General features: G+C 41.9%; 1 non-coding gene across 1 annotated transcript; it reads right to left on the bottom strand.

The window, feature by feature from the left end:
• Positions 1-6,856: 6,856 nt before the first annotated feature.
• Positions 6,857-6,960, bottom strand: LOC139036598 (U6 spliceosomal RNA). Its single transcript, XR_011489417.1, has one exon. It is a non-coding gene; the product is annotated as a U6 spliceosomal RNA (small nuclear RNA).
• Positions 6,961-12,605: the final 5,645 nt, after the last annotated feature.

Raw genomic sequence — 12,605 nt, 5'->3', positions numbered from 1 at the left:
TACTTTGCCAACTAAGTCCATCTAGTCAAAGCTACGGTTTTTCCAGTAGTCATGTATGGATGTGAGAGTTGGACTATAAAGAAAGCTGAGTGCCGAAGAATTGATGCTTTTGAACTGTGGTGTTGGAGAAGATTCCTGAGAGTCCCTTGGACTGCAAGGAGATCCAACCAGTCAATCCTAAAGGAAATCAGTCCTGAATATTCATTGAAAGGACTGATGCTGAAACTGAAACTCCAATACTTTGGCCACCTGATGCAAAGAACTGACTCATTGGAAAAGACCTTGATGCTGGGAAGGACTGAGGGTGGGAGAAGAAGGGGACAACAGAGGATGAGATGATTGGATGGCATCATCAGCTCAATGGACATGAGTTTGAGTAAACTCTGGGAGTTGGCAATGGACAGGGAGGCCCGGCGTGCTGCAGTCCATGGGGTTGGAGAGTCAGACGTGACTGGGCGACTGAACTGCACTGACTGGGACATCAGTATTCTTCCCCTAAGTATGTCAGCATGTGCACAGGTAGATTTTTTTTTTTTTTAATGAAAGGCAGATCATTTAATTCTCCTACTTACAAACCCCACAGCTTTCATAACCCATGGAATAAAATCCCAACCCTTGCCATAGAGGACAGGATCCTGTGGGATCCAGCGCCTCCAGCCCGCTTCTTCATTCTCATTCCGTTGGTCACTTAGCTCCAGCCAGAGAAGCCACCCTTCTGCTCCTCAAACATAGCAAGAACCCCCCTGCCTCAAAGTTTTTGAGCTTGCTGCCCTGCAGTGTCTTCTCCTTAGAGAAGTAGGACACAGTGGTGGTGGTGCTTTAGTTGCTAAGTAGTGCCTGACTCTTGTGACCTCATGGGTTGTAGCCTGCAAGGCTCCTCTGTCCATGGGATACTCCAGGCAAGAATGCTGGAGTGGGTTGCCATTTCCTTCTCCAGGTACATAATAAATATTTGTTGAATGGATTAATGGATTACGGAAGAAAAAATGGAAGGGAGGAGGAAAAGAAAAGGAGAAGGCAGAGAAGGCTGGGAGGAAGGAAAAGAAGGGAAATGGCGAAAGAAAGGAAGGATAGATTTTCTGCTGGTGAGTTGTGTGTCTTTTCTGGGGGTTGCCCTGCTTTATATCAATAGAAGGAAGAGGGTCTTTATCTGTATGTGGCTCCTTGCTGAAGACGTTCCCCTGAATTCATACCTTAATGAAACGAACAGAATGGTGCTGGAAGTGCTGGGAGCAGGGCAGGCTGGCCTTACTCTGTGTACCCTGCTGTCCTTGTGCTGTGCGCCGCCATCAAAACCTGACCTTTTGGCTTTCCTTCTGAAGAGATTTGCAGGGGCAGCTGGGGAAGTTCCACATTAGAGGAGATCGTTTCAGTCTGGAGTCTTGAATTTCTCCTCCTTTGATTCACATGGTAGGAAAATATTGCCTCTGAGAAACCCTGGACCATCCGAGATAATATTTAAAATGCCATATTATCCAAGGACTCCCCAGGCCTTTCTCCTCTGCGAGTTTTTATGGATTTTTGATAGTTGTATTGAATCCAAATCTTCCTAGTCCCTTTGCTCTGCTGTATACAGGTCCTCCAGACCCATTAAAAGTCTTGCCCAGTTTGTTCTCTGAGTCTTAGGACAGTGCCCACCGAGGCAAACAAGTGTGTTTTTGGGGTGACAAATTCTTGCTGTAATTGTGCTTTAATGGGGTAGGGAGGGTGTGGAGAGATTTTGATACTGTGGTAAAAGCATCCAATGGGTCATCAGCGCAAAAACAAACATGGTTGGATATGCTGATGCATTTGTTTTGTATTGCCTGGAGCTTGATTCACATGGGGTGGGGTTGGGGGGTCCTCATAATGCCACCGTGTATTGCAGAGACCTCCAAACATCCTAATCTAGCCTTGACCCTGGGGCTGCCCAAGGGGAATTCATCCTCTTCTCGGGTCCTCTGTGTCCTGTACCCTGGTGATGCCTGTGGCCCACAAGGCCACCAAGAGTGGGGCCATGTCTCTGCCACTGCTGAAGGACACTGGCCTTTGTATACAGGATTGTGTCCTTGGGTTTCAAAAGCTGATCTCAAGGTGCCATATTTGAGCTGCATGCCCAGGGTCCTCCTTGGGTTCTGTGTTGATGTGAGAGGAAGGCCCTGCTTCCCCATTTGGAGCCAAGCTTTGTCACACACCAGGGTGGCTTGTGGCCCTTTATCTCACCTGGCCCCTACCTGAAGGGCCTGCATCCACAGTGCTCACCCAGAGTCCTGTGTGTCCTCACTGGCACTCTGCCCCAGGCCTGCCATTGTGAGACGCTCAACCTCAACCCGGGCTGCCCACCCTGGTATGGATGAATTCACCTACAGAAGGGCCATGGGTTGGCCTGCAGTCTTGCTGTAGGTGGCGTGTTTGAATTTGATCATTCTGGTGGTGGGGCTCCTGATGCCCTACGTTCTTGCCTGCGTCATTTGGGGCCCACTTCCGTGTGTTCTGGGAGTAACTCCTCCAGACTTGAAGCTTTTGTCAGCACATAATTCCCTGTCTTCAGTCTTTCTGGCCAGAGTAGTTTCTGCTTCCTGCTCTGAACCCTGACTGATACGGCATGTCTGCTCCATTTCATTCCTCCTATCTCTTTGAGGCAGGCATTTATATCCTGCTTCCAGATGAGGAATGTGAATCCCAAATAGGATACAGACAAGGGCCATATGTGACAGAATCTGGCTTTGAACTGAGTTTCCTGACATTCAGGTTTTAACCACTACATTACTTCACCTCACCTGAACAGAAAGGATAGGGCAGGCAAAAAAACAACATTTGGGAAGAAAGAAAGAGGATCCCTGCAAGGAAGATTTCCCTTCCTTCTCTCCCCAACTTTCCTCTTCTCCGGACACCAACATGATCAGACTTCCTGAAAGAATATGCACTCCTGCCTGTTAAACTTATTCCCTTTCTGCCCCTCTCTGGTGATCACAAGAGGGCAAATGGAGATTCTAACATCCCACCAAATTCCAGAAAATGAAAATGCTTGTGGAAAGTCTGCTCCATCTCTATGGCTTCATCCATGTGCCTCCTTTGCTTGTCCTCCAGGCTTACATAATTTGCTTATCCTCTGGTGTCCGACAGTTCGAGAAGTAGCTCATTTGTGTTTTCAGCAAATTTTGCCTATGGTATGGTGTGGTATGGTGACTTGTGTGTGCCTCATATCTCTTTTACCAGACTAGAACTATAGCTTATTGCTGGATCCCCCATTATTTTGCCAATTCATATGGAATGAGTACCCACATTGCCAGGCCCTGTATTCAACTCTAAGAATCCAGAGATCAACAAGACTCAGTCCTCAGAGTCAAGGAGCTCCTGGTCTGGTGGGGACAGATGGACACTGTATAATACAACATCAATATAAAACCAGAAAGATGCAGCTGAGGTTTTGAAGTCTAGGTAGGAGTTTTCCAGACAAACAGGGTAGGGGAGGACACTGCAGGTAAAAGGGGAAGCATGTGCCTGGAAGAACTCATGGCCAGAGCTCTGGATGGGTAGGAGAAGCACAGAGAGAGAAGACTGGGATAAGTTAGGAAGGGAGGGCCAGGAAGGGCTCAGCAGATGCTTGTCACAGAACGGGTGCCACATAAATGCTTTCTGCATGAGAAAATACATTATTGCTCTTCCTTTATGAGGCAAATGGAGGTTTTGCTCTGTGGACTGCCCAAGCTCTGCTTCAATGCAGAGCTTTCTTTCCAGGCTTGCTTGAGCCATCCATCACAGTGAAAGCATGAACATGAATGCTGGGGGAGGGAGTCACGGGGGAGAACTGAGAGAGCCAGGGGAGGGCTGGCCTCACACGAAGCCTGCAGCAGACAGCCAAGCTGCTCTTTAATTAGGGCTCCATCGATCACTCTGGCCCTGTATTCAATTTGTGGGTCTTGATTTGGCTATTATGGAGAGCTTCCCTTTCCTAATTTCAAAGCCCAAGTTTTTATTAAAGCCTCTGAAATCATTTTCACGCTCCAACTTTGGTTTCTTCCCATTGTCTTTTATCATCCTGGCAACAAGACTGAGCTGAGCTCCCTACCCTGAGCTCAGCAATGTGAGCTATAGCTAACCTTCAATAGCACCCCCTTGGGTGGGTAGAAAAGCACATGGCCTTGGTGCTTGCTACCACTGCACTGTCAGGGGCTCTGTAGGGCAGGCACATAGGGAACTGAGATGGCTTTTATATCTTGCATTGGCACAGTTTTTATTTTCTTCTGTGAGATGAACATTCATTGCCCTTAATTCCAGTATCTCTGCCTATCCACAGGTGGAAAGAACATGAGTTTGTATCTTACTACCAATGTATACTCTGTGTGTTCGATCTTGAGCAAGTTACGTAGCCTATTGAGTTATTCAACCAAGTCTCAGTGTTCCTGATTGTAATAGGATTTACCTTGTAGGGCTGTTGGGTGGATTAGATGTGATAGTCTGTGTAATGGGGAGCATATGGCGTGGTGCAATGTGCTACCTCATGTTTTGCTGCATAATCTTGTGCAAAGTACTTAACCTCTTGTGTCTCAGTTTCCTTATCTATGAAGAATCATTCATTTGCTTCATAGGGTTGTTGTCAGTTTCCTTATCTATAAATAATCATTCATCTACTTCATAGGATTGTTGTGGAGATTAAAGAAGGTAAAATATGTAAAGTGCTTGGAGCAGTGCCTGGCACATTGCAAGTACCACATAAAGCTCAATGCAATTAATTCTCTGACTCAACAACTCTACACATACGTTCTACAGAGGAGGAAAGTAGGCACCAAGAAGGTAAGTAATTGTCAAAACTTTTTAACTCTACATTGGCAAAAGAAATTTCTGCGATGTAAAGATGTTCTATAATCTGTGCTGTTCAATCTACTGAAAACTTGAGAGTGTGGCAGGTAGAGTCTGTCCCCAAAATGGCCCCTAAAGGATGTCCATGTCCTAATTTCCAGAACCTGTGACCATCTTTCATTGCATGGAAGAAGGGATTTGTAGGCATGATTAAGATATGATCTTGAGATGGGAGATTATCCTGAATTATCTGGGTGGGCCCAAGGTAGTCACTAGGGTCCTTATAAGAAGGAGGCAGAAGAGTCAGAGTCAGATAGAGCTGAAGGTGTTAAAGTGCTAATTTTGGAGATGGATGAAGGAGCTGCTAGCCAAGGAACATAGCTTCTACAGGCTGGAAAAGGCAAGGAAGTAGATTCTCCTTTAGAGCCTCCAGAAGGAATGCAGCTCTGCTAATACCCTGAAGTTAGCCCATGTTGAACTTCTGGCCCCAGAATTGTATGATAAAAAGTTTGTGCAGTGTTAAGCCACTAAGTTTGTGGTAATTTGTTCTAGTGACAATAGGAAGCTAATACACCAAGGAACTGAATGCTTAAATTTTGTTGAATTTTAATTAATATAAATTAAGATGTAAATAGCCACATTTGGTTAGTGGCTACCATGTTGGACAGTAAATGTTCAACATATTCTGGACAGTAAATGGTAAACAGTAGATGTTAAACAGTAATTGTAAACGGTGCCAGTAGATGTTCAAAATATGTCACTAATTGAAGAGGTAAAATAAGAAGCAGCTCAGTGTAGGAGATATAATTTTGGTTCCTGTCTATCCATTCATCTGTCTGTTATGTAGACATCAGAATAATGAGTGGTGTGATTACTAACACTTTTCTTCATGATTCATTCTTGGTAGGTTGTGTGTTGCTAGGAATTTTTACATCTCATCTACGTTATCCAATTTGTTGTCATATAATTGTTTATATTTTGCTACCATCATATTTCTGTAAAATTGGTAATGATGCCCCATCTTTCATTTCTGATTTTAGTAGAGTCTTCTTCTCTTTTTTAATGTAATTAATGGTTAGCTAATTTTATTCTTTTCAAAGAGCCAATTTTCAGTTTTGTTGACTTTATTGCTTTTCTATTCTCTAATTTTTAAAAATTGTTATTCTGTGTATATGTGCATGCTAAGTCGCTTCAGTTGTGTCTAGCTCTTTGAAACCCTATGGACGGTAGCCCTCCAGGCTCCTCTGTCCATGGGATTCTCCAGGTGAGAATACTAGAGTTGGTTGCCATGCTCTTCTTCAGGGGATCTTCCTGACCCAGGGGTTGAACCCATGGTCTCTTATGTCTCCTGCATTAGCAGGCACCAGGTTCCTTACCACTAGTGCCACCTGGGAAGCCCTTGCTACTCTAATCTATATAATTTCTTTCCTTCTGTTAGATTTTGATAGTTTGTTCTTGTTTTCTTAGTTCCTTATGTTGTTAAATGAGTCTGTTGGTTTGAGATCTTTCTTAATTTTTAATGTAAGTGGTGGCAAGTATAAATTTCCCTCTTAGCACTGCTTTTGCTATATTCTATAAGTTTCAGTAGGCAATGTTTTAATTTTCTATTTTTTTCCATTTATTTTTATTAGTTGGAGGCTAATTACTTTACAATATTGTAGTGGTTTTTGCCATACATTGACACGAATCAGCCATGGATTTACATGTATTCCCCATCCCGATCCCCCCTCCCACCTCCCTCTCCACCCGATCCCTCTGGGTCTTCCCGGTGCACCAGCCCTGAGCACTTGCCTCATGCATCCAACCTGGGCTGGTGATCTGTTTCACCCTTGATAATATACATGTTTCGATGCTGTTCTCTCAAAACATCCCACCTTCGCCTTCTCCCACAGAGTCCAAAAGTCTGTTCTGTACATCTGTGTCTCCTTTTCTGTTTTGCATATAGGGTTATCATTACCATCTTTCTAAATTCCATATATATGTGTTAGTATACTGTATTGGTATTTATCTTTCTGGCTTACTTCACTCTGTATAATGGGCTCCAGTTTCATCCATCTCATTAGAACTGATTCAAAAAAATATGGAATGCTTCACAATTTGCGTGTCATCCTTGTGCAGGGGCCATGCTAATCTTCTCTATCGTTCCAATTTTAGAATATGTGCTGCCAAAGCGAGCACCCTTTGTCTGTTTTAATTTTCATTATCTCAAGCTATCTTCCAATTTTTCTTGTGATGTTTTCTTTGACCCACTGGTTGTTTAGCATTTTACATTTCCGTACATTTGTGAATCTTCCAGTTTTCCTTCTGCTGTTGACTTCATTGTTAAAATTCTCATTTTAATCATGCATCACTTTTCTGATTTCCTTTGACTCTTCACGTTTTCCTTTAGCTTTCTCACTTAAACACAATTTTTAAAGTCTTTTTCTAGTAAATCTGAAGTCTGTATTTCCTCGGGGATTGTTTCTAGAGATTTTTTTTGTTCTTTGAATGGGCCATGTTTTTATGTTTCTTTGTGCACTTTATTTTATTTTATTTTATCGTGGAGTTGCACATTTTGATAATAGTCACCTCTCTCAGTCTTTGCAGATAGATTCTATGCTTGGGCATTCCTCTCCTTAATAGTTGGATATACTTTGAGTCTTGAAATCAACCCAAGGTAGAAGTTTAAGAATTTTTTGCAAATCATTTCTAAACACATGTCCTGCATGAAACTATATGTGGCTTTTTCAATCCTCCTGAACATAAAAGGAACTGAATATTTTTGGAGGTCTTAATTTCCCAAACAGTTTCAACTCAGTGTCTCTTCAGCACTTTAGGTGTTTTATTGCTTACCTCTTTATTTATATGTCTTGCCTCAGGTGCCTGCAGATTTTATGAGCTATACTTGCTGCTTTTTGCCATTTTCCCCAGCCTGAGATGTAAGTCATGCCACCATTCACCACAAGCTACAGGTAAGGCTTGCTCCTTGGAAGAAAAGCTGTAACAAATATAGACAACATATTAAAAAGCAGAGACATCACTTTGCCACCAAAGGTCCGTTTAGTCAAAGCTATGGCTTTTTCAGTAGTCATGTATGGATGTGAGAGCTGGACCATAAAGAAGGCTGAGTGCTGAAGAATTGATGCTTTCAAATTGTGGTGCTGGGACTCTTGAGAGTCCCTTGGACAGTGAAGCGATCAAACCAGTCAATCCTAAAGGAAATCAACCCTGAATATTCATTAGAAGGACTGATGTTGAAGCTGAAGCTCCAATAGTTTGGCCTCTTGATGCAAAGAGCCAATTCATTGGAAAAGACCCTGATGTCGGGAAAGGTTGAGGGTAGGATGAGAATGGAGTGGCAGAGGATGAGATGGTTAGAAAACATCACTAACTCAATGGACATGAGTTTGCACAAACTCCAGGAGATAGTGAAGGACCAGGAAGCCTGCTGTGCTGCAGTTCATGGGGTCACAAAAAGTTGGATACAACTTAGTGACTAAACAACAATAGCAAGTTAGGCAGAACAGAGATCAATCCTTCAGGCTGCTCCCAGACAAGTTATAACATTGCAAATAAAGTCTGTGCTGCTCTCTCTGTTTGAAGGGAGAGATTTGGGAGCTGGCCTACTCTCTCCTCTGGACCAAGTCTGTTCCCCATTAGGGAGGGGATGGAACAGAGGTGAATAAAAATGTCACAAAATTTTCTACCATTTTGAATACACCTTTCCTTGATTGGAGATTTGTTTGATTGCTGTCAACCTTTGGCTATTTTCCAGAACCCCTTTAGCCAATCACTAGTTATTATTTTTTTTAAATGTTTCTGTAGGGGACTGAGAAATGGGAGCTTCGTTGTATCCTGTTTTTCTACTAATACTTTTCATTTTCTTCCTATTGATACTTGAATTTACAAATTGTATGTAAAGAACAATGATTTTTTTTGTAACAAGGTAAAAATTACTGAGAAAGACACTATTGTAAGAAAAGATCTCACAGTAGAAAAGAAAATATAAACTACATAATAAATAAAAGAAATATAATCTGTCTAATAAGCTTAACAACAGGTGCTTGTGAACTAGAGTGGAAGCACCTTTTACTCAGGAGTTAGATCACAGCCTGAACTCTTAGCTAAAATCTTATATAGTCAAACAATCTATACAACCTAGTGTAGGTGTCACCTTGAGATGCTGACACCATGAAAAGTGCCAGAAGCTGGGGCTGATCCCCCATTCCTCTCCAAAATGTGCTCAGTGAGTGAAAGATGGGCAGAGTCACTCACACTGTCTAAACTTTCAGTCCTTCAGATACATATACTTTTACTTACATCATTATTTGAATCTACATTTGTTCAGGTTCAGTCTCTATAAACAGAATTACAAAAGGATATAAAGGATAAAAAAGATGACAGATAAATGGCAAGACATACTATATTCTTAAATGAGGAATCAAGTATCATGAATATTTCATCCTTTCCCATTAATAGATTGGCAAGATGCAATTCCAATAAAATATATACAGGATGTTTTGCAGGAAACATGACAAAAATAATTCAAAATCTCATATGACATAAACCAAAAATATGAAAGATGATTTTGAGAAAGGTGAGTACAGCAGCAGGCGGAAATGCTACTTAGCTCTTCCTGCTAGTAAATCACACTGTAAAGTTACAATAATTTAAACTTTATGGCACTGATTCAACAACAGATACATCAATGGAAGAAATAACACAGAAATAGTCTTTCATATTTAAATGTTTGATAAGATATGCATTATAAATTAATTTGGAAAAAGGACCAAGATTACATATAAATGGGTGGAATAATTGATTAGCATCCTATAGCAGAGTACTATTTAGATCATCCTTTTTATTATGAACCAAAATAAATCCAAAGTGGATTTATTTTCAAATATAGTAAGTTCCCTACATACAAATCTTCAAGTTGCAAACATTCAAAAATGCGAATGTGTGTTCGCATGTTCAATCGTGTAAGTTAATTCACCTGTCTGGTGTACACTGTCACGTGCAAGCATCCTCGACAAGTGGATTTTGTGTATTCTACTGTAGAGAATACAGTATTTTTATTTCAAGCCCAGGATGGCCGAAAGCAAGCATAAAAGCAGCAATGATATAGCTGGTACTGCTATAGCTGGTACTGGAAGTGCCAAGTGCCAAGAAAGGCTGAAGAGAGACAAGAGGAAGTAAAAGTAACTGAAAAACCAAAGAGATTCAAGATGCAGGAAATGGCGAGGGATTTTCTTGATTCAAGGAGGCACTGTCAGTTTTTGAGGCCCGTGACCTAAACACAGAATTGTACACGAAGGTTGCAGCGGCCGCTCAGAATGCAATCCAGTGCTACAGTGTCATCTATGATGAGAAAGAGAGCTACTACCTAGACATCACTGGATCGTTTTCTCAAGAGGGTAGATAGAAGTGAATCCAGCAAGGAACCAGAACCTGTGCCATCAACATCAGGCGCGAGTGAGACCGTAGCTTTCCCTCCATCTCCTATTGCTGATAATCTTCAGCTCTACCATCTCCCATCTTCAATCAGTAACTCCTCTTGCCTATTCACTTGATGCCAGCCCCCGTGTGCCAGCTTTTGTACTGTACTACTGTACTTTTCAAGGTACTATACTGTAAGATTAAAACACTTTATTTTTGTTGGTTTTTTATGTATTATTATGTGAAAAGTATTATAAACCTATTACAGTACAGAACTATATAGCTGATTGTGTTAGTTGGGTACCTCAGTTAACTTTGTTGGACTTATGAACAAATTGGATTTATGAATATGCCCTTGGAATGGAATTCATTTGTATGTTAGGGACTTACTATATTAGAAAAAGTTGAAAATTTGAGTTAACTATTTATCAGGCCTTTTGTAGAGGAATAATCTTTAAGTTTGAAAATAAAAGAAAAAGTTTAAAGGTGAAAAGTGCAAGTGATTTAACTCAAAAAGTTTTAACTGACATTAAAATGATAAACTAGATAAAAAGTAAAACAAAACAAAACAAAACAAAAAACAAACAAAAAACCCTGGAAAACATGTGTCCTACAAGTGACAACACATTTAAAATTGGGAGATTTCACAAATACATCCAAATCTCAGGCTTATTTGAAAAAATGAAAAACCTGATAACCTATATGTAACCTTCCCTGTTTAGACTGTACAGTTAATCATGGTAGTTCCCTTATAGTGTTACTTCCTTTTGCTTCACTTGTTTACTCACAGGCCCTGGAGATTGCTGTTCCTTGCTCAGAACAATTACATCAATTGCCTGATCAGTACATTGGGTAGATTTGTTTTTCTGCCACTTCAGTGACTTCTCCTTGCCCTCAGGAGCAACTTTATTATGATTATCAATGATCCAAATGATCTTCAGACTCCAAGGGCCAGTGGGGTTTTCAAATCTTTTCCATTCTGAGGCCAGGAGAGCTAGTACCTTCCTGGAGGTAAGCAGTCTAAACTTCCTTCCTTGGCCGTTTCTACTGCCGCTGGGTCATCATCTGTCTCCTGGGTCATCTCTTCTATTTTCCCCACCTCTTCATTCGTGCCCCAGACAAATGGCAGCTGATTGGCCTTCTCTTGGCAGGTACAAGTGGGTGCTAATGAATGGAAGAATGTGCTGTCCTTACACCTGATAAAGAGGTAATTGACTACCACCTCCTCTCTCCCTGCTCTCAGTATTTCTTTTTATGTGCAATAATCTACATAGGCAAGACAGAGAGCCCTGTTTAGACCCTAGTTTAGAAGTTACACTTAACCTGAGAGCTCACAAAATGCTTAGATATTATTCCAAGGTGCAAAGTTCCCAATGATGTTTTGATTGAAATCATTATTATTATTATTATTTTTCCCATTTATTTTCATTAGTTGGAGGCTAATTACTTTACATCATTACAGTAGTCCTTGTCACACATTGAAATGAATCAGCCATGGATCCACATGTATTCCCCATCCCGGTCCCCCCTCCCACCTCCCTCTCCACCCGATCCCTCCGGGTCTTCCCAGTGCACCAGGCCCGAGCACCCGTCTCATGCACCCAACCTGGGCTGGCGATCTGTTTCACCCTAGATAATATACATGTTTCAATGCTGTTCTCTTGAAACATCCCACCCTCGCCTTCTCCCAGAGTCCACAAGCCTGTTCTACACATCTGAGTCTCCCCCTCCGTTTTGCATACAGGGCTATCGTCACCATCCCTCTAAACTCCACATATATGTGTTAGCACACTGTAATGGTCTTTATCCCTCTGGCCCACCTCGCTCCGTACAATGGGCTCCAGCTTCATCCATCTCATCAGAACTGATTCAAATGAATTCCTTTCAATGGCTGAGCAACATTCCATGGTGTATATGCACCACAGCTTCCCCACCCATTCGTCTGCTGATGGGCATCCGGGTTGCTTCCATGTCCTGGCTATTACAAACAGTGCTGCGATGAACATTGGGGTGCACGTGTCTCCCTCAGATCTGGCCTCCCCGGTGTGTATGCCCAGAAGTGGGACCGCTGGGTCATATGGCAGTTCTATTTCCAGCTTTTTAAGAAATCTCCACACTGTTTTCCATAGTGGCTGTACTAATTTGCATTCCCACCAACAGTGTAAGAGGGTTCCCTTTTCTCCACACCCTCTCCAGCATTTATTGCTTGTAGACTTTTGGATAGCAGCCATCCTGACTGGCGTATAATGGTACCTCATTGTGGTTTTGATTTGCATTTCTCTGATAATGAGTGATGTTGAGCATCTTGAAATCATTATTTAAATAATTCTTTGAGGCCTCTGACACTTGTACAACACAAGCAGATTAAATCAAAGGGCTGAGATGTTCATCTGTCGGTCCATATG

The sequence above is a fragment of the Odocoileus virginianus genome, chromosome 1, assembly GCF_023699985.2.
Source record: "Odocoileus virginianus isolate 20LAN1187 ecotype Illinois chromosome 1, Ovbor_1.2, whole genome shotgun sequence".
Lineage (NCBI taxonomy): Eukaryota > Metazoa > Chordata > Mammalia > Artiodactyla > Cervidae > Odocoileus > Odocoileus virginianus.
This window is presented reverse-complemented; position numbering and strand designations above follow the sequence as displayed.